Genomic DNA, 19,934 nt, shown 5'->3' with positions numbered 1-19,934 from the left:
CTATAGGCTCCAAATAGCTTAAATTTACTTGTGTATTACCCTAAAATTGTGTCAGGCTGTAGAAAGCTCTATGTGGACCGCAGAAGCTAACATGGATTTTTAAAGATTCTCGCATCAGTTTTTATTTACATACTCCTTATTTGAAAGAATAACATTCAAAAATTCATGCATACAATTACATTAAAGGTAGGATTTTGCTGGGTTCTATTATATTCAGAGGAAGTGATTTCATGCCAAAGATACATATTTGTAGTTAAATCACATGTAGATGCACAGTGTCTACAAATGCATTATTGTCACTAATCTGCTGTTTCATTTTCTGCCTCGGAATGTGAGGAGGAACTTGGAAAAATCCCCTTGCTAAGTATGAGAGGAAAGGTTTCTGGTGCCATCTGTTAAGTTTTAAAGTCCTATATTGTATAGAAGAAAACATAAAGCATGTTCTTAATACTGACCTATCTAGAAATTCTGAGACTCATCTTTATTTTGAAATTTCCCCCGCCCCATCCCCACAAAAACTTAAACTTTGCTGGGAATTTTCACACTGCCTACATGATAGAGAAGGTCTACCAATGCCCAGATTTGTAAATGAATAAAAAACATCACTGGGCATGGGGTGGAGGGGGGCCTTGTGGGAAAGCTAAATAAAAATTTCTAAATTTAACTGACAGCATCTTTGACACTGAGCAAACATTATGTTGTATATTAGAGCACTCTTTTATTATAGTCTATGGACATTACAAAAGTAGGGAAGGACATTTTCTAGTATTAAAAAGGAAAATATTATTTTGGTCCAAAATATTACAGCTAAAGATAGAAGTAATACAAGTGACACTGAAAGTTCCATTGGTAACTGGGGTTATGGTAAGGGCATTGTAACACCAATTAAAATAAAGTCAAATGTGCATAAAAACTCAAAATATATACCTTGAAGCAGATGAACTACAAAGTTGTCATAATAAAGAGAAATGAGCCCAACCTGTCCTCCAGCAAAGAACCTGTGAGAATAAAGGTGTGGGGAAAGATCGATACAGACAAACTTGGATGAAAGAAAGTTCTAGTTTTTCACCTCTTAGCAGATACTGTTTGTCTGAACACTTTCAGAGAGGCATAGCTATCCTAGCCCTCTTCCCTACACAGTTCATAGGCCATAGGAGGGAAGCTCAGCAAAACCTCTAATCTCAATTCCAGGATTCCCATTTCCACTCTCCTTCCCCTTCATGCTTGCTCCATTGTCCTGGACTGATTTGAGCTCTTCTTGGACTCAGATTTCCACCACCATAATCCTGGCTTTAACATCCATTTGTGGCCAAATTTAATTTGATGACTCTCTGAAATTCTTTCCTCTATTCCTTTGCCTTTTCTGCATAGATTTTCCTTTCTCAACCCCTTGAATTCTGGCATCCCTCAGGTTAGAAACTTCTGCCTCAACTTTCAGCACCAAGGAAGTCTACCTGCATTCAGTCAAGCCTCATGTCTCAAAGGTACTGACACAATTAAGATGATGTTGACAGTAACATTTTATATCAGTTGAGACTCTTTCTTTGCAAGCTAGAGATCCCATTCTAACGAATTTATATGAAAATAAACTTACTGGGAGCATTTTGAGAACCCACAGGTCAACAGAGCATACTAATGCATCAGATTTGGAAGTGCACAGAGACCAAGACTTACACCCCAGGACTAGAAAGTAAAAACTATGAGCAAGGTTTTCTAGCAAGAAGAGTCTAGTTAGCATGCAACTTCTGGTATGGATAAACATCAATCTTTTTTAGTGTATTATTCCCCTGTTTAAAATTGATATTCCATAGAGGGAGAGTCAAGTTGCCTAGCTTAAGGGATATGTCTACTGGATTACAGTGCCATGAAGATATGTTCAAAGGGGAAAACGTAAATCCACAAAATAAAACTGAGATGCTCCTTAGAAAGGAGAAAAGGTCAGATGAGCCAATAATAATAATAGCAATAATATAATCATCCATTAAGCATCTAAAGAGAATGGTGGCCTGACCAGAGACTGTATCTAGTACCTATAATTACCTTAAAATTATGTTTGTGAACTATTTCTTCTGTGTCTGATATATTGTTCAATTAGAATTTCAGAAACCCTGTTAACTATCCAAATTCATACACATTCTAGTTAATCAAGGCCAAATATCTGACAGCTAGAGCAAGGTATTTTCATTGTAGTGGTAAAGATTAAAAGATTAAATGGTAATATGTATGATCAAATTAATCACTTAATATGAATGAAATTCTATTATTCAAGTTAGGCAGTTCTGTATACCTACTTCATTTAATTCCCACAAAATCTCTGCAGGTGGGTATTACTAGACATCTTTAAAGGTGGGAAAACTGAACTTAGAGACCTACAATACATTTAAATTCCTGAAGGCAACAGTATTTGAACCCAGATGTATCTGCCTGTAAAGGAAATATTAGTTCCTGTGGAGTGAAATCAAGAGGTGGGGAACATGTGAATCATGATTGTTGATCTGACTCAAAGGAAGCTAGGATGTAAACTGATAAAGGGATTTTTCAGTAGATTTAAAAGAAAAAAGCTTTTGCTCATAAATTTAAATTGGGTAATATGGAGACATCAGTCAGCTGGTATCCATGTAGCCAACTGACTATTTAACATTTCCCCTTGCATGTCAAATAGGCATTTCCAAGTTAATGTGCCAAAAATGAGACTCTTCATTTCTACCCTCAAACCTCTTTAATCTTTAATCTCTTTAATCTGAGCCTCAATAATCTTTAATCTCTTTAAGCTCCAATAATCTTTCCCACCTCAGCTCAGTAAATGGCACTATCATCAACCCACCTGCTCAAAAAGCTCTCCCATTAAATATGTGTATTTAGTTTTTATTTTGGAATCATCCTTTCAAAAAATAAGTTTCAAGAGGCTTCAGATGTTTTTATATTGTTAATCATTTCATCCCAGCTTCTTGTGACTGGTATAAAGTAGATGGTAAATAAAATAGGTCTCACATTAATAAGAGGTTATGATTTGGGATTATGACCAGAGCATCTCACACTTAAATGTAATCAAAAGCTGGGCAATGGAAAAGTAGAGTCAAAAAAGTGGCTATGCAAGAAGTTAGAAGACACACTAAAAGAATGAGAGACTGAGAGCACCTGCCTTTTAAATAGAGGACCTTAAAATAAGGTCCATAAACTCCTCCTCCAAGGGTCCAGATCTTTCAGTTTGAAGGACCTAGATGCTCACATTTGCTGCTCTAGAATTCCCATGATTTTCTGCCTCCCATATTGCTTTCTATATACTTAAAGCATTCCCTGCCAATAGCGCTTAAATTTCTGTGAGTCTTTGTTCTTTGCAATGATGAAAAGTCCAAGGAAGGGCCGGGCGTGGTGGTTCATGCCTGTAATTCCAGCATTTTGGGAGGCCAAGGCAGGCGGATAACCTGAGGTCCGGCGTTCAAGACCAGCCTGGCTAACACAGTGAAATCCCGTCTCTACCAAAAATACAAAAAATTTGCTGGGCGTGATGGCCAGCGCCTGTAATCCCAGCTACTCGGGAGGCTGAGGAAGGAGAATCGCTTGAACCTGGAAGGCACAGGTTGCAGTGAGCCAAAATTGTGCCATTGCACTCCAGCCTCAGCAACAAGAGTGAAACTCCATCTCAAAAAAAAAAAAAAGTCCAAGGAAGAAGTAAGAAAGAAGCTAAAAAGGAGCGGCGAAAGAGGAAGATTTAAAAAAATGATATTTTGGATAGGAAAGAAAGAGAGAATTTCAAGAAATAAAGAATTTCTAATGTGATATGTCAAAGTATAGTCAAATATTTAAAACTTTTAAAAGTGCCTAATGGATATACAATTGGAAAGTCATAAGTAAGTGTGTGTGTGTCTATGTGTGTGAGTGCATAGTGTATATGCATATGTTGTGGTGGTGGTGGTAGCAATGTCAGAAATAGTGGGAAAACGGGAAAAAACAGGAGCTAATGACAGATTACAACTAACTTAAATGCAGATTTTGTTTTAACTCTTACAATAGATTGAACATATATGAACTGATTTTTTTGTTTTACCATATCTTTAAGAATGTAAACCATTAAATGAGATCTTCACAATCTCTTCTGAGATCCGTTTGCACTTTTCCTAAACATCACTAGCAAAATCATTTCTATAGATCCCTGTAAGTTTGCTTACTTATTATATTAGTTTTTTATTGTTGTGACAATTTAATGCAGAGTCAGTGGCTTAAATTCACATGGAGTGTGTTATCTTATAGTTCTGTAGGTCAAAAGTCTGGTACAGGTCCTAATGGGCTAAAATCAGGGTTTCATCAGGGTTGTGTTGCTTTCTGGAGTCTCTATAAGAGAATCCATCCATTCACTGGCCTTTTCCAGCTTCTAGACCAGGCTTGCATTCCTCAACTCCTAGCCATTTTCTCCAACTTCCAAGTAAGTAAAAGTGCATTAAGTCTTTCTCACATCATGTCACCTTGACCTTCTCTTCTGCTCCCCTCTTCCACTTTTAAGAACCTTTGTTATACATTGGGCCTACCTGGATAATATATTGTTTTCATTGAAAAAAAAAGCAGATTAGCAACTATACTTCCATGTGGAACCTTAATTTCCCTTTGCCAGATAACAGGGATTAGGATGTGGATGTCTTTTGGAGACTATTGTTCAGCTTCCCACATTTATGTATCTCTTCAAGAGTGTTGCCTCAACTCCATCAGTTTCAATCCATTCAATATAATATCTAACATTCATTGAGTGCTACCATATGCTAGTCAGTGTGCCAAACATGTTATGAATTTAGTAACCATATAAAAAAAGTGTGTGAGGAGGGAGAGTGGAAAAGGGAGATTTCAGCTTAATTTTTATTTGTCTGAAACTTCCCACTCCTATTTCATCTCTGCATGCAGTTCCCTCCGTTTCCCTTCCTACCTTCAGGGTTTTTGGCCAAAAGCAAATAATGTTCTTCTTAGAAACAATCTATGAAAATACAATTCTTTCCCCAGCACATTTGTACTTTACTGCAAGTATACGCCACATTGTCACCTCTGCGGGCATGTGGCTGTATACAATCTGTTTTTTTAAATTGTTTTTTGTTTTGTTTTGTTTTGTATTTTGTTTTTGAGACAGAGTCTTGCTCTATCGCCAGGCTGGAGCGCAGTGGCGCAATCTCGGCTCACTGCAACCTCCACCTCTCGAGTTCAACCAATTCCCTTGCCTCAGCCTCCCGAGTAGCTGGGACTACAGGCACGTGCCACGACGCTCTGCTAATTTTTTGTATTTTAGTAGAGATGAGGTTTCACCATGTTGGCCAGGATGGCTCTCGATCTCCTGACCTCATGATCTACCCGCCTCAGCCTCCCAAAGTGCTGGGATTAGAGGCGTAAGCCACCGCGCCTGGTCTAATCTGTTTTTTAAAGAGTAGTTTGCTCTATAATTTGATTTAAAAAAAGGTTTTGATACTCTAGAATTTCATTTGAATACCTTCATAGGATTGAACTGTGTGGCTGCAGGACCATGCTTTTTTATGGTGTTTTCTATTTCTGTTTCCAGGTAAAACTTTATTATTATTATTATTATTATTATTATTATTAATGTTGTTTGGTTTAAAATACCATTATGACCATAATCTGAAAGAAAAAAAGGGAGAAAAAGTTGGAAGTGGGAATCTAACCTTATAGCAAGAGGTAGATGTTAAATACTTTTGTTCATTACTCTTCCCTTAACTCCTTTCTTTAGTTTCCTTTCTTACCCTCTTTTTTCCTTTTATTTCTTCCCTCTTTCCTTCCTTAATCAAAACATTATCAAAGCCCTCATATATTCAGAGCTTTTAAAATTCTACCCTTCTGTTTTGAGAAACTTGTAAAAATAAGAACATTTTGTTTAGAGAAGTTCTTAATAAAATAGTAAGCTAAACAAAGAGGTCTAGAAATATTTTTCTGCATGTTCAGATTATGGTCATGATGGTATTTTAAATTAAAACATAGCATGCACAAATTCTATTCCAGTTCAAAGACATAGGAAATAAATATTTTATGTAAAAAATATTAAATTTTAAAAATGGATATTTACGGTCTATTACATAAAATTTGAATTTAATGGAAGAATTGAAAAACAAGGACTAAATCAAAGTAAAAGCTTTCTACCATTTTTCCTGGCAGTAAAATATCTTTGTCATAAAGTAATCAGAGTCTTGAAATTCTTTCCATTTTCTGAGATCAAGCATTCCATTTAAGCACAGACTTCTTTCTCCTAAGGCTGTTAATTATTACCAAGAATAAAGAAGTTATCTACAAATCAGAGATGCACATTGGCACAGAGGATAAAATTTTACGTCAATAAATTAGAGATGAAGAAAGTAACAATGATTTAATATTTATTTATTTTTCAAACCAAATGGAATTGGTATTATAAAACAAAAGGTCAGTTTTTTATAACAACCAATACAGGACCAGACATTAAAAAAGACTTTCATTTGATTTGATGTATAGGTATTATTTCATTCTGTGGTACAGCAATTGCAAAATCTATCTATTTCTGGAGTTGCCCTGTACTTACCCTCCAATCACAATGCAGAGAACTCCAATGCTTGGTTAATCACTCATGACTCCCCAGAGGCCAACTTTCAGTGGTACTAAGTGCTGCTTGCTTGTAATGCCCCACTTTCTATTATTTCTCTCCCTCCCACCATCTTTTCCCACAAACATTTCTTGCTTACCTGATCCACATCAGGAGCTACATGCTGAGGGTTCAAATGTAATAAGGCTGTAAGAAGACTGGGCTCTTTCCCCCCCAGAGTTCAGTCAAACGGAGAGAGAGAGACTTATAAAGTGGTAAGTGGTTTCCTACAATGTCTTTCCAACTTTTCTGAACACTCTCCGTAAAAAAAAAATAATAAAACATTGTTTCAATATGGTAGATACCTGTATCAGGATAATAAATAATTCATAAAGCATTATTTACTATTGTTATGCATGATACACTCTGATATCCTCTATTTTATTTTTTCTATCTCTTTTCTTCAAGCTAACCAAAACTTAGGAAATTGTTTTAATGGCCCACTATGTTACAACTCAACATTAGAGAAATATGGCTCCAGAAGATGTATGAAGACAAACAATTCAAAAAGATAGAGATACAGTATTTTGTATTTACCATGGCAACCCCAAATGTTTAGCAAACTCTGTAGCATAGATTAGCTACCCAACATCCACTAGTTGAATGGATGAATGGATGGTTGGAATAAATGTTTTAATCACTCCGAAACTCTTTACAAGTCATCAGGAAAAGTTTTACTACAGAGGGAAGACTTGGGTAAGATGTGAAAGATTAGCTGTATTTTTCAGCGAAAACTATTACCTAACTGCCTGTAATGGTGGAGGCATGAGAAAGCATGGAGTGTTTGAGATGTAACAAGTAAATCAGAATGACTACTATTTTCCAAGGTGATGAACTCATTCAGCCCTGTAGCTTTAAAAAGCTTTTTTTTTTTTTTTTGAGACGGAGTCTCTCTTTGTAGCCCAGGCTGGAGTGCAGCGGCGCAATCTCGGCTCACTGCAAGCTCGGCCTCCGAGGTTCACGCCATTCTCCTGCCTCAGCCTCTGGAGCAGCTGGGACTACAGGCGCCTGTCACCAACGCCTGGCTAATTTTTTGTGTTTTTTTAGTACAGACAGGGTTTCGCTGTGCTAGCCAGGATGGTCTTGATCTTCTGAAATCGTGATCCGTCCGCCTCGGCCTCCAAAAGTACTGGGATTACAGGCGTGAGCCACCACGCTGGGCCTAAATTTTATCCATATACTGATGATGCCAAATTTATTGATTTAGTCCTCACCTCGCCCTGAGCACCAAACACTTATTTTTAATTATCTTCTTAAACTTTCCACTTGGATATCCAATGGGCATGCCAAACTTAACATTTTCCAAGCAAAGACCCTTTATTTCCTACTTTTCCCAACTTACTTCCCTCCCACCTGATATTTCCCATCTTAGTTAATGGAATTGACATCTACGCATTCAGTGAGCAAAAAATAAGTCTTCCTTAATAGTCTAATTTCATAATCTATTCTTCTCATTGATCAATAAATCTGTTATCTTTACCTTCAGGATGCACATGAATGTAACAAATTCTCATAAGCTTACCTACTACCATTTAGTCCAAATCATGACCATCTTTTGCCTGAATGACTGCACTTGTGCTTTAACCGACCTTTCTGTTTTCATTTTTGTAAGCACACCCCCCTCAAACACACAAACTATCTCCTACATAGTGGCAAGAGGGATCTTTTTTAAGGGTAAATTATATCTTATCTTCCTTGCTTGCTACTTTACATTATCTTCCCATTGCATTTAGAAGAAATCAAAATACTTATTTAGTCTGATAATGAGAGGTGACAGCGTGCTGGCAGTCCTCACAGCCCTCACTTGCTCTCGGCGCCTCTTCTGCTTGGGCTCCCACTTTGGCCGCCCTTGAGGAACCCTTCAGCCCACCGCTGCACTGTGGGAGCCCGTTTCTGGGTTGGCCAAGACCAGAGCCGGCTCCCTCAGCTTGCAGGGAGGTGTGGAGGGAGAAGCATGAGCGGGAGCCGGGGCTGCGTGTGGCGCTTGCGGGCCAGCTGGAGTTCCAGGTGGGCATGGGCTTGGCGGGCCCACACCTGGAGCAGCCAGCCCGCCCTGCCGGCCCGGGCAATGAGGGGCTTAGCACTCAGGCCAGCGGCTGCGGAGGGTGTACTGGGTCCCCCAGCAGTGCCAGCCCACCGGCACTGCACTCCATTTCTCGGCGGGCCTTAGCTGCCTTCCCGCGGTGCAGGGCTCGGGACCTGCAGCCCGCCATGCCTGAGTCTCCCACCCCCTCCATGGGCTCCTGTGCGGGCCGAGCCTCACCTATGAGCGCCACCCCCTGCTCCACAGTGCCCAGTCCCATGGACCACCCAAGGGCTGAGGAGTGACAGCATATGGTGCGGGACTGGCAGGCAGCTCTACCTGCAGCCCCTGTGCAGGATCCACTGGGTGAAGCCAGCTGGGCTCCTGAGTCTGGTGGGGACTTGGAGAACCTTTATGTCTAGCTCAGGGATTGTAAATACACCCACTGGCACTCTGTATCTAGCTCAAGGTTTGTAAACACACCAATCAGCACCTTGTGTGTAGCTCAGGGTTTGTGAATGCACCAATCAACACTCTGTATCTAGCTACTCTGGTGGGGCCTTGGAGAACCTTTGTGTGGACACTCTGTATCTAGCTAACCTGGTGAGGACGTGGAGAACCTTTGTGTCTAGCTCAGGGATTGTAAACGCACCAATCAACGCCCTGTCAAAACAGACTACTGGGCTCTACCAATCAGCAGGATGTGGGTGGGGCAAGATAAGAGAATAAAAGCAGGCTGCCCAAGCCAGCAGTGGCAACCTGCTCCGGTCCCCTTCCACACTGTGGAAGCTTTGTTCTTTTGCTCTTTGCAATAAATCTTGCTACTGCTCACTTTTTGGGTCCACATTGCTTTTATGAGCTGTAACACTCACACAAAGGTCTGCAGCTTCACTCCTGAAGCCAGCGAGACCACAAGCCCACAAGGAGGAACGAACAACTCCAGACGCGCCGTCTTAAGAGCTGTAACACTCACCGGGAAGGTCTGCAGCTTCACTCCTGAGCCAGTGAGACCATGAACCCACCAGAAGGAAGAAACTCCGAACATATCCGAACATCAGAAGGAACAAACTCCAGACGCGCCACCTTAAGAGCTGTAACACTCACCGCGAGGGTGCGCGGCTTCATTCTTGAAGTCAGTGAAACCAACAACCCACCAATTCCAGACACAATAAGTTCCTACATATAGTGTAGAATGATGATTACAACCATAGATTCTAAAGTCAGACTGCCCGTGGTAGTGACAGATTTAATCACTTACCAGCTATAAGTTTTACGATGTGATCTTACGCAAGCCATTATTTTTCTCTTTGCTCCATGTCCTCACTTGCAAAATAGTGGTTAATAATAGTTCCTTTGACACACAGATATTGTTAAGATAAAACTAGTAAATGCTTGTTTGAAATAGTGTTTGGCATATCGTATATTCATTATCATTACTGTTATTGTTGTTCTTGCTAATAGAAAAGTTATTGTTATACACTACCTGGCCCTATTGACTTTTCAATTTTACCTTAAACCGATTCTCTCCACCCACCCCTGACTATGTTCCAGCCACTCTGAAGGTTTGATTGTTTTGAAGATCCTTCCACATGTTGTTCTCTTTTCTTAGACTTTGCTTATCCCAGCTATTTGTATCGATGATGTACTTCAAGTCTGAGCTCAGATATCACTTCCTCTGGAAGATCCAGCCTACCTAATATAGGGCTTATTCCAGCTCTACACTTTAGTCACTGTATTTCATATCATCTTTCATTTTCTTCAGAACATATTACCATATTTATTATTTTATTGAATTGGTGTTTGTTTTGCTTTGTTTTGCTGCTGCTGTTTATTGTTTCATCTCTGACCGTGGAAATGTAAGTTCCTCTAACAAAAAATGCAATAGGTGTTCAGAAAGAATTTGAAAAATGATTATGTATGTGTACATATATGTATAATTTATATCATATATGTATATGTACACATTTGCATATATATATATATATATGTTCCACATTTGATTTAAGTCATGAGAGAGTGGTAAGAACCATGGCTAGACAGGTTTATGGCTTTTGAAAATAGATTTTGTTGTATTCTTTGTCTTGGGATGCCACTGAAGGAATTAAAGTACTAATGAACCTTAATAACCTAATCAGACTTTCCAGGTTTTTTTTTTCCTGCTTGTTCATTTATTGGAGTTTGGCTAGGTTTCATCAGGGTGAGAGAGGTGAAGCGGAGAATTAAATAAACCAAGAGAGGCTGGATTACACTATTTAAGAAAAATATAGAGGGAGGTGATGAGGCAGACAGGAGCAACTGGGAGCCTCCTTTCCTTGAAAAATACAAAGACTTGAGATAATGAATATGAGATCGTGAAGGGCCTTAGAAGTGTGTCATTTTTTATCTTTCTTTTTTTATTATTATTGTACTTTAAGTTCTAGGGTACATGTGCACAACATGCAGGTTTCTTACATATGTATACATGTGTCATGTTGGTTTGCTGTACCTGTTAACTCATGATGTACATTAGGTATATCTCCTAATGCTATCCTTCCCCCATCCCCTCACCCCACGACAGGCCCCAGTGTGTGATGTTTCCTACCCTGTGTCCAAGTGTTCTCATTGTTCAATTCCCACCTATGAGTGAGAACATGTGGTGTTTGGTTTTCTGTCCTTGCAATAGTTTGCTCAGAATGATGGTTTCTAGATTCATCCATGTCCCTATAAAGGACATGAACTCATCTTTTTATGGCTGCATAGTATTCCATGATGTATATGTGCCACATTTTCTTAATCCAGTCGATCATTGATGGACATTTGGGTTGGTTCCAAGTCTTTGCTATTGTGAATAGAGCCACAATAAACATACGTGTACATGTGTCTTTATAGCAGCATGATTTATAATCCTTTGGGTATATACCCAGTAATGAGATGGCTGGGTCAAATGGTATTTCTAGGTCTAGATCCCTGAGGAATCGCCACACCTTCTTCCACAATGGTTGAACTAGTTTACAGTCCCACCAACAGTGTAAAAGTGTTCCTATTTCTCCACATCCTCTCCAGCACCTGTTGTTTCCTGACTTTTTAATGATGGCCATTCTAACTGATGTGAGATGGTATCTCATAGTGGTTTTCATTTGCATTTCTCTGATGGCCAGTGATGATGAGCATTTTTTCATGTGTCTGTTGGCTGCATAAATGTCTTCTTTTGAGAAGTGTCTGTTCAAATCATTTGCCCACTTTTTGATGGGTTGTTTGATTTTTTCTTGTAAATTTGTTAAAGTTCTTTGTAGATTCTGGATATTAGCCCCTTGTCAGATGGGTAGATTGTAAAAATTTTCTCCCATTCTGTAGGTTGCCTGTTCACTCTGATGGTAGTTTCTTTTGCTGTGCAGAAGCTCTTTAGTTTAATTAGATCTCATTTGCCTATTTTGACTTTTGTTGCCATTGCTTTTGATGTTTTAGTCATGAAGTCCTTGCCCATGCCTATGGCCTGAATGGTATTGCCTTGGTTTTCTTCTAGGGTTTTTTATGGTTTTAGTTCTAACATTTAAGTCTTTAATCCATCTTGAATTAATTTTGGTATATGGTGTAAGGAAGGGATCCAGTTTCAGCTTTCTACATTTGGCTAGCCAGTTTTCCCAGCACCATTTATTAAATAGGGAATCCTTTCTCCACTTCTTGTTTTTGTCAGGTTTGTCAAAGATCAGATGGCTACAGATGTGTGATATTATTTCTGAGGGCTCTGTTCTATTCCATTGGTCTGTATCTCTGTTTTGGTACCAGTACCATGCTGTTCTGGTTACTGTAGCCTTGTAGCAGAGTTTGAAGTCAGGTAGCATGATGGCTCCAGCTTTGTTCTTTTGACTTAGGATTGTCTTGGCTATATGCGGGCTCTTTTTTGGTTCCATATGAACTTTAAAGTAGTTTTTTCCAATTCTGTGAAGAAAGTCATTGGTAGCTTGATGGGGATGGCATTGAATCTATATATTACCTTGGGCAGTATGGCCATTTTCACGATATTGATTCTTCCAACCCATGAGCATGGAATGTTCTTCCATTTGTTTGTATCCTCTTTTATTTCATTGAGCAGTGGTTTGTAGTTCTCCTTGAAGAGGTCTTTCACGTCCCTTGTAAGTTGGATTCCTAGGTATTTTATTCTGTTTGAAGCAATTGTGAATGGGAGTTCACTCATGATTTGGCTCTCTGTTTGTCTGTGATTGGTGTACAAGAATGCTTGTGATTTTTGTACATTGATTTTGTATCCTGAGACTTTGCTGAAGTTGCTAATCAGCTTAAGGAGATTTTGGGCTGAGACAATGGGGTTTTCTAGATATACAATCATGTCATCTGCAAACAGGGGCAATTTGACTTCCTCTTTTCCTAATTGAATACCCTTTATTTCCTTCTCCTGCCTGATTGCCCTGGACAGAACTTCCAGCACTATGTTGAATAGGAGTGGTGAGAGAGGGCATCCCTCTCTTGTGCCAGTTTTCAAAGGGAATGCTTCCAGTTTTTGCCCATTCAGTATGATATTGGCTGTGGGTTTGTCATAGATAGCTCTTATTATTTCGATATATGTCCCATCAATACCTAATTTATTGAGAGTTTTTAGCATGAAGAGCTGTTGAATTTTGTCAAAGGCCTTTTCTGCATCTATTGAGATAATCATGTGGTTTTTGTCTTTGGTTCTGTTTATATGCTGGATTACATTTATTGATTTGTGTATGTTGAACCAGCCTTGCATCCCAGGGATGAAGCCCACTTGATCATGGTGGATAAGCTTTTTGATGTGCTGCTGGATTCGGTTTGCCAGTATTTTATTGAGGATTTTTGCATCAATGTTCATCAAGGATATTGGTCTGAAATTCTCTTTTTTGGTTATGTCTCTGCCAGGCTTTGGTATCAGGAGGATGCTGGCCTCATAAAATATGTTAGGGAGGATTCCCTCTTTTTCTATCAATTGGAATAGTTTCAGAAGGAATGGTACCAGTTCCTCCTTGTACCTCTGGTAGAATTCGGCTGTGAATGCATCTGGTCCTGGACATTTTTATGATGCTGGCCTCATAAAATGAGTGAGGGAGGATTCCCTCTTTTTCTGTTGATCAGAATAGTTTCAGAAGGAATGGTACCAGATCCTCTTTGTATCTCTGGTAGAATTCAGCTGTGAGTTCTAGTTTGATTGCACTGTGGTCTGAGAGACAGTTTGTTAAAATTTCTGTTATTTTACATTTGCTGAGGAGTGCTTTACTTCCAACTATGTGGTCAATTTTGGAATAAGTGTGATGTGATGCTGAGAAAAATGTATATTCTGTTGATTTGGGGTGGAGAGTTCTGTAGCTGTCTATTAGGTCTGCTTGGTGCAGAGCTGAGTTCAATTCCTGGATATCCTTGTTAACTTTCTGTCTCGTTGATCTGTCTAGTGTTGACAGTGGGGTGTTAAAGTCTCCCATTATTATTGTGTGGGAGTCTAAGTCTCTTTGTAGGTCTCTGAGGACTTGCTTTATGAATCTGGATGCTCCTGTATTGGGTGCCTATATATTTAGGATAGTTAGCTCTTCTTGTTGAACTGATCCCTTTACCATTATGTAATGGCCTTCTTTGTCTCCTTTGATCTTTGTTGGTTTAAAGTCTGTTTTATCAGAGACTAGGACTGCAACCCCTGCTTTTTTTGTTGTTTTCTATTTGCTTGGTAGGCCTTCCTCCATCCCTTTATTTTGAGCCTACGTGTGTCTCTGCACATGAGATGGGTCTCCTGAATACAGCACACTGATGGGTCTTGACTCTTCATCCAATTTGCCAGTCTGTGTCTTTTAACTGCAGCATTTAGCCCATTTACATTTAAGGTTAGTATTGTTATGTGTGAATTTGATCCTGTCATTATGATGTTAGCTGGTTATTTTGCTCGTTAGTTGATGCAGTTTCTTCCTAGCATCGATGGTCTTTACAATTTGGCATGTTTTTACCGCAGCTGGTACCGGTTGTTCCTTTCCATGTTTAGTGCTTCCTTCAGGAGCTCTTGTAAGGCAGGCCTAGTGGTGACAAAATCTCTCAGCATTTGCTTGTCTGTAAAGGATTTTATTTCTCCTTCACTTATGAAGCTTAGTTTGGCTGGATATGAAATTCTGGGTTGAAAAATTCGTTTCTGTAAGAATATTGAATATTGGCCCCCACTCTCTTCTGGTTTGTAGAGTTTCTGCCAAGAGATCCTCTGTTAATCTGATGGGCTTCCCTTTGTGGGTAACCCGACCTTTCTCTCTGGCTGCCCTTAATATTTTTTCCTTCATTTCAACCTTGGTGAATCTGACAATTATGTGTCTTGGAGTTGCTCTTCTCGAGGAGTATCTTTGTGTTGTTCTCTGTATTTCCTGAATTTGAATGTTGGCCTGCCTTGCTAGGTTGGGGAAGTTCTCCTGGGTAATATCCTGAAGAGTGTTTTCCAACTTGGTTCCATTCTCCCCATCACTTTCAGGTACACCAATCAGATGTAGATTTGGTCTTTTCACATAGTCCCATATTTCTTGGAGGCTTTGTTCATTTCTTTTTACTCGTTTTTCTCTAAACTTCTCTTCTCATTTCATTTCATTCATTTGATCTTCAATCACTGATACCCTTTCTTCCACTTGATCAAATTGTCTGCTGAAGCTTGTGCATGCATCACGTAGTTCTTGTGCCATGGTTTTCAGCTCCATCAGGTCATTTAATGTCTTCTCTATGCTGTTTATTCTAGTTAGCCATTCGTCCAACCTTTTTTCAAGGTTTTTAGCTTCTTTGTGATGGGTTCAAACATCCTCCTTTAGCTCAGAGAAGTTTGTTATTACCAATCATCTGAAGCCTTCTTCTCTCAACTCGTCAAAGTCATTCTCCATCTAGCTTTGTTCCATTGCTGGCGAGGAGCTGTGTTCCTTTGGAGGAGAAGAGGTGCTCTGATTTTTGGAATTTTCAGCTTTTCTGCTGTGGTTTCTCCCCATCTTTGTGGTTTTATCTACCTTTGATCTTTGATGATGGAGACATACAGATGGGTTTTTGGTGTGGATGTCCTTTCTGTTTGTTAGTTTTCCTTCTAACAGTCAGGCCCCTCAGCTGCAGGTCTGTTGGAGTTTGCTGGAGGTCCACTCCATCCCCTGTTTTGCCTGGGTATCACCAGGGGAGGCTGCAGAACAGCAAATATTGCAGAATGGCAAATGTTGCTGCCTGATCCTTCCTCTGGGAGCTTCATTTCAGAGGGGCATCTGGCTGTATGAGGTGTCAGTAGGCCCCTACTGGGAGGTTCCTCCCAGTTAGGCTACTCGGGGGTCAGGGACCCACTTAAGGAGGCAGTCTGTCCATTCTCAGATCTCAAACTCTGTGCTGGGAGAACCACTACTCTCTTCAAAGCTGTCAGACAGGGACGTTTAAGTCTGCAGAAGTTTGTGCTGCCTTTCATTCAGGTGTGCCCTGCCCCCAGAGATGGAGTCTACAGAGGTAGGCAGGGCTCTTTGAGCTGTGGTGGGCTCCACCCAGTTCAAGCTTCCTAGCCACTTTGTTTACCTACTCAAGCCTCAGCAATGGTAGGTGCCCCTCCCCGAGCCTCACTGCCACCTTGCAGTTTGATCTCAGACTGCTGTGCTAGCAGTGAGTGAGGCTCTGTGGGTGTGGGACCCTCCGAGCCAGGCGCAGGATATAATTTCCTGGTGTGCTGTTTGCTAAGACATTTGGAAAAGCACAGTATTAGGATGGGAGTGTACCGATTTTCCAGGTACCATCTGTCACAGCTTCCCTTGGCTAGGAAAGGGAATTCCCCCACCACTTGTGCTTCTTGGGTGAGGCGATGCCCCGCCCTGCTCTGTGGGCTGCACCCACGGTCCAACAAGCCCCAGTGAGATGAACCCAGTATCTCAGTTGGAAATACAGAAATCGCCCGTCTTCTGCGTCGCTCATGCTAGGAGCTATAGACTGGAGCTGTTCCTATTCGGCCATCTTAGAACCTCCTCCAGACTTTCAAGTTTTAAAGACAATTCTGGAAGCAGAGCTAAGGATGGTTTGGAATGGACAAGATTGAAGAATGTTTTATCAGTTATAAGTGTTTTGAAAAAAAATTTGAGAAAAGTGTCTAAAGTACAGCAATGGTAGTAGAAATAAAATCAAGAACAAGTATAAGAGATACTTAAGTGCAATTGCTGAATTCTCATCCTCACTTGCCAATAAGTACAAATGTGTGACATTTATGATACTATTTCAAATCTGAATGCTTCATAACCTCTATGCTGGCTCATTAAATACTATTCCCAAATATACCTTACTCAAACCCAGAGGTTCAATAAGAGTGCATATGGCAATTAAACATGTAAATTGACTGTAACGTGGTAATTTTCCTTTTAAGAATCAAAAGTGAGGGCATATCAATTAAACCAAAGCTTCTATCTTTTACTGTCATTTTTTATCAGCATCACTGAACACTATTGTTCTACTCAGTCTACACTCTGCCTTCTGTCAGAAGTGAAAAGGTCAATCAAACAAGGAATATGTTGAGCACATTTCACATTATAACTGTGACCATGATTCTTTGACACCCTCTGGCCTTGCCTCTCAGTATAGCACACATTGCACAAATTCTTACTTATTCATCATGACTTATTTTAGAGATCCTCTTATTTCTCTCTTCAATTCAACTTTCACTGTCCCCCTCCCCATCACCTATCAAACAACTCTGAAATTCATAGTGGACCACGTTCAAATTCTTTTTCATTAGACTTTTCGTCCCAAACACCTTATGGAATGGGCTCAGCTTGTGTTTTACCATTCATGTCAATGAATAAGATACAAAATGTAAAAAGCTGGTAGGTCCAGAATACCCTGAGAACTTTTAAGGAAGACAATGTTGCCTAACTCATTATGTTGGTCTCTCAGAGTCTCAGTGTGGGCGCTGTCAAAATACCACTAAACTGGATTTTAAAAGTTGGTGCTGGATTCCCATATTTTTGGCTTAAGTGATTAGATGGAGGGTAGAGTCATTCACAAATAGGTAATAAAGTCACAGATTTTTAGAAGATTTTTTAAATATTTACCTCCAGAAGACTTGCGATTTCTCTGTAGAAATACATATCTCATCTTTTCAAAATAGATTTACAAACATGTGATTTGTCATTTACAAAATCCCTATGATACAGGCTTCAAAGCTGTTACATATCACTCCTATTTTGTAGGGGAAAATCAACCCAAACTAAATGTCAACATTTTTAAGTGTACACTTACGTTTAGAAACCAGGAGTTTTGCCTTGTACTGTAGGTTTGTTTTTTGTTTTGTTTTGTTTTGTTTTTGCTTCTACTATATCATGCTGGCCACATTTAATCTCACATACCTAACTTTCACATTTTCCTCATTTACTTTCTCTACAATAGAACTTCTGATTGTCCTCTATCATGACCTTTTTTCAACAAGAAGGCAGTGTGTGCAGGATTAAGAGAATAATAAGTAAAGTGCAAGAAGAACAGAAGTGAAAGATACTCAACCCCACAGACTGCATGAACTCTTTACGCCCTGATCTCATGAAATACTGTAAAATAAGCATTATTTTTAATCCTATAAGTTCTACTTTTTTGTCTCTATACTCACAATGTGTTTACTATAATTTCCTTATAATAATGGATAATGCAGTGAGATCTTAACAGTTCTATATTTATTTTTGGCATTACTGATATTCAGACAAAATCCCAATCATGGGTCATAAGAGGAAATAAAAAAGGTTCATGAACTTTATTTCATGAGACATATATTTAGATGCAGACATTTTCTGTGTAATCTCTTAATATAGATTTGGAAAGAATACCTGTAAGGCCACCATATGTCTCTCGCCTTCCTCTGGCAGTCACTGCTTCAGGGATGATCTCACTCTTAGCAGTTCCTGGAAACCATCAAATGCAAAACCTGGCAGAGAAAGAGACAGTGCACTCATACCTTATAGAACAGGGGAAGCAGCTTAGAAGAGTTGAATACTAGTTCATCCCATTGCCTAGACTAGTAAAATTAAGTTACGGTTAGCAAAAACTGTCATTTTTTGAAAGCTATTGCCAAAATATCTGGAAACTTAATAGAAGTTCCAGAAGCCTTTGACCAAATGTGGCCCTTTGTAGCTATAAAAAGTCTACCATGAGCCTTTATAAATGATATATTAGGCTGATGCTTAGCAGTAAAAAGTTAGGATTGGTTGTGAAGGAGCCTTGCTCCTTTGTGGAGTTGCACATTTTACTCTACAATATCTGACTGCCACTTCCTCCCTGAAGCTTCAGATAATAAAGAGTCCATTGTATACTTTGTGACCAAATTTAAAACAAAATAAAACAGAGCAAACATGCATATGTTCAAGCTCATCAAAATGCATAAACACGTGTAATTTTTCTATATCAATTATGCCTCAATAATGTCAAAAAACAAAAATATTCTCACATTTGCATTTTATATTTTACCACCTATAGCCTCATGGGTATCTTTAAATTTTGCCAACACTGAATATTATGTATATATCTTATTTTTTAGAATGGTTAATTATCAATTCTTAACTTGTTTAATAAATAAATAAATACTAAAATATAATGCTAAACCCATTGTAAATCTTTGTGGAATGTAATGCTGGAGTTCAAAAGTTGAATCAATCAACTGACCTTGAAGTCATGTTTCTGATTCTCAAAACATATATTTGATTATTATGAACCTCAAATTTCACAAGTTTGTATGTGAAAGAAATCAGATTTGCACCTTCTCTAATAGAACACATTCTTGACTCAGTTCAGAAGTTGTAAAACTGGTTTTGCAGCCAGAAAAATAAGGGAAGAATTAATAATAAATATATTTTCACAAGAATTTATAATGTAAATTTTCTCAGTTGATAAAGCACATTAAGTACTTATTGTGTGCTAGGCACGAAAGTTTATGTTATCCTCATTCTATTGACAAGGAACCAGAGGCTTATTATGCAAATTTCTCCAGGTTATTCTAAGAGTAAGTGGCAACACACAACCTATCACAGCTGTCTTTGGGAGTTGGAAGTAAGTCTTATGGAACATACCCACATAATCCTATACAGGTAATCCTGTACATCTTGTCCTCTTTGCTAGATTCTTAAATCAGTATTTTTTACTTTAGCCATTCAAGTGGGTGCGAAATATTGTCACCATGTGGTTTTAATTTGCATTTTGTGTTACGGTGGGTATAAATTTTACTTTTATGTAGGCTGAAACCCCAAAATGCACGGCTGCTATTTTTGCTTTTGATAGTCATCTATCTGTAGGAGCAGATAACAATAATGAGAAATACCTTTTCTATCCAACTTTATTTTAACTATTTTTGGAGTT

This window comes from Hylobates moloch, unplaced genomic scaffold, assembly GCF_009828535.3.
Source record: "Hylobates moloch isolate HMO894 unplaced genomic scaffold, HMol_V3 SCAFFOLD_37, whole genome shotgun sequence".
Classification (NCBI taxonomy): Eukaryota; Metazoa; Chordata; class Mammalia; order Primates; family Hylobatidae; genus Hylobates; species Hylobates moloch.
Note: the sequence above shows the minus strand (reverse complement) of the source record.